The following is a 2,759-nucleotide window of genomic DNA, read 5'->3' on the forward strand; positions in this document are numbered from 1 at the left end:
TCCACGCTATTGGTCAAAAATGAAGCAGCTCCATTGGTGCGATCTGACGTAACGGTTGTAACTCCCCTAGTCTTCTCCACGAATGGAGCAATGGGAAAAGAATGCATGGTATTCTACAAACGTTTAGCGGGATTAATCGCAGACAAACGGGACTGTAATGTTAACGAGATTACACGTGCAATTCGCACAAAACTTTGTTTTTCGCTCCTTCGCGCAACAATACGGTGCGTGCGAGGCTCGCGATCGCGAAAGGTTATCTTAGATAACCTTGAGAGTTTGAAATTGTGCGAGCAGAATCTGTGATTGTAAATATTTTATATAAGGGAAAAAAAATATAACAATATATATAAGTAGAAAATTACAGTACGGGTAACGACCCAGGAAATTCTAATTGTACATATAAAACCCTTTTGTGTTTACGTTTTATTTTTATTATAATGTAGTGTAGTTTTTGTTAATAATATTCAGTTGCTAAAGGTTAAAAAAAAAAATATCTAATACAAAAAAAAAAAAAAAAAAAAAAACGGTTGAAAAAGTTGAAATGTGTTCAACTTTACTTTTGAGCGCGCGCTACGTTTTTATGACGTAATCTTTTTTTCGAGCAAAAAGGATTGAAGCCAAAAGGTGCAAACGCAGCGCGCCCAAGTGGAGATCGGCCTTTAAGGAAAAGTTGGTCGGCTCTTCTAGAACGAAACACCTGCTAATGCATGGAGAATGATATAAGATCCAAGGGGAAATTCGTCAACATGTCCATGGGTCTATGTATCCAGGGTTTGATGTTATTGGGTGTTAGCTGAGAAAATTTACGTTCCCCTTCTCCAATTTATTCTCTTCCGTGATTGCAACACTGTATGTCAGAATCTGTGATTTTGATTTTGTTGTTGATTTCAATTGCCAGATTATCAATTTGAGTATTTCTGAAATATGCGGTAGAAAATTAGTTTGCAAGTTTATTGACTATTGTCTTTGATTGGGCTGACCTTTCTTGTTCCTTGGTTGAAATTGTCATAAACTTTGATATTTTGGGCTCCATTTTGGTAGAAGGCGTGTCCACGACCGTTGTTGAAATATGTTGAATCTGTCTTTCCTTCATCATTACTATTTTTGTACGCAAAAGCACCGTCGTCGTATATGACGTAGTGGTTGCCTTGTTTGTTGGTTCCCTTTGTAACGACTTCTCTTGGCATCCTCGATTATGGTTTGTGGGTCCTAGAATATAAAAAACAACAACTGATTCAAATTTCGTCTCAAAAATCTTGCTCGATGAGAGCTTGATGAGAGAAAACCCAATATCCAAAAAGCCACTACTCTAAGGGTCTAAGTATAATTACACTTACTGTCAAGCCAATACACATTTTTTTTAAGAAACTAGTTTTACCAAGCAAGAAATCAGCCTTTTGAGCCTTTAAATGTTTCTTACATGTTAAACTTTGTGAAGAGCTTAAAGGACACATGTCGATAATACAATAGTCCCAATAGTCTAATAGACTAATCTACGGTACTTTCCTATCTTGTATATTGATTTTCTGACTTTCTCAAGTGTTTCCACAGATATTTGTGAGTGTTTCTAAGTCTTCTAACTGTTATGATGTAAGTATTTTTCTGGAACTTTGTCTTGATTCTCAAAAAAAAAAAATCGAATTAAAAAATGCTATTTTCTCATTCTCAGCCTGTTTCCTTCAATACCCCTTCAATATTGTAATGGGCGTGACCATGGCTCCTTCAGACAGAAGTGTTATGATATTTTCGCTTACCTTTTGTAGAATTTTCTCTTCTTTCAACTTATTCAGTGAGCTTCTTCAACTTATAACTGATACAGTTTAACAACATTTTATTACACTCTGCTTTTTATAGAGAATTTTCGTGTCTCTGGGTATTCCCTACAGGTATTTCCTTTAAAGGGAATTTTTACATATACCGTGATAGGGAATTCCCCTGTCCATTAAAAACATACACACATATAAACGAAATTTTTAAGTCTAAATTATTTTTTCATACCATACCATTTTTTGGTGTTTGAAGAGAAACGAAAAAAAATAAATAAAAAAGATAAACAAAACAAGCCAATTGCACAAACAAAGGTTTTCGATGTCAAAATTATTATTTTCTTATCTTCGAAACGAAAATAACTTTATTTATTTCCTTATTCTCCAAAATAAAAGACTGATAAGGCCTTAAAGGAATAAAAGGGAGTAAAAAACAAGAGACACAATGTGTATAACGCGAGACAGGTTCCACATTTTATTATGATAGTAATGGGTCGAACCGAAAGGCTGGCTCTCTCTAAAATAATACAATTATTTTCTAGGTACAACAATTAAAGAAAAACCTTTCCTTAAACTAAATAAAATAATCAAAAACTACTTCGACTCCGTCTTATTACTTTACCTCTGCTGAAAAAACCACGAGAAAAGGATTTATCCGATCCTGACGCAAATTTTTATCTATCTTTTATCTAACCAAAACTCGAAAATCCGATATCCCCCGGACAAAAACTTTCAAACCCCGGTGGTCAAAATTGGGTGCCCAGACTGTCTCTGAAAACTGAGCTGTTTGAAAGAAACCGTAAGGACTGAAAAATTCGAGAGAAGGTAAAGGATACCCACATCCTTCAATCACATGTATATTCAATAGAATATATCTGAAAATCGATGCACCCTGGCATATGTAAAATGCACCCAGGCATGTATAGACACAATCAATATGTACGTAAATAAACATCTTTTCACAAAAATTCCACATAATTATTTTGAGATTAA

General features: G+C 34.7%; 1 long non-coding RNA gene across 1 annotated transcript; it reads right to left on the bottom strand.

Annotated features, from left to right (window-relative positions):
• Positions 1-1,020: 1,020 nt before the first annotated feature.
• LOC136808580 (uncharacterized) lies at positions 1,021-1,822 on the bottom strand. The gene is made up of 2 exons (XR_010846905.1): positions 1,755-1,822; positions 1,021-1,209 (listed from the first exon to the last, which is right to left on the bottom strand). It is a non-coding gene; the product is annotated as an uncharacterized lncRNA (long non-coding RNA).
• Between the last annotated feature and the right edge of the window lie 937 nt (positions 1,823-2,759).

Source organism: Clytia hemisphaerica, unplaced genomic scaffold, assembly GCF_902728285.1.
Source record: "Clytia hemisphaerica strain Z4C2 unplaced genomic scaffold, Clytia hemisphaerica genome assembly, whole genome shotgun sequence".
Lineage (NCBI taxonomy): Eukaryota > Metazoa > Cnidaria > Hydrozoa > Leptothecata > Clytiidae > Clytia > Clytia hemisphaerica.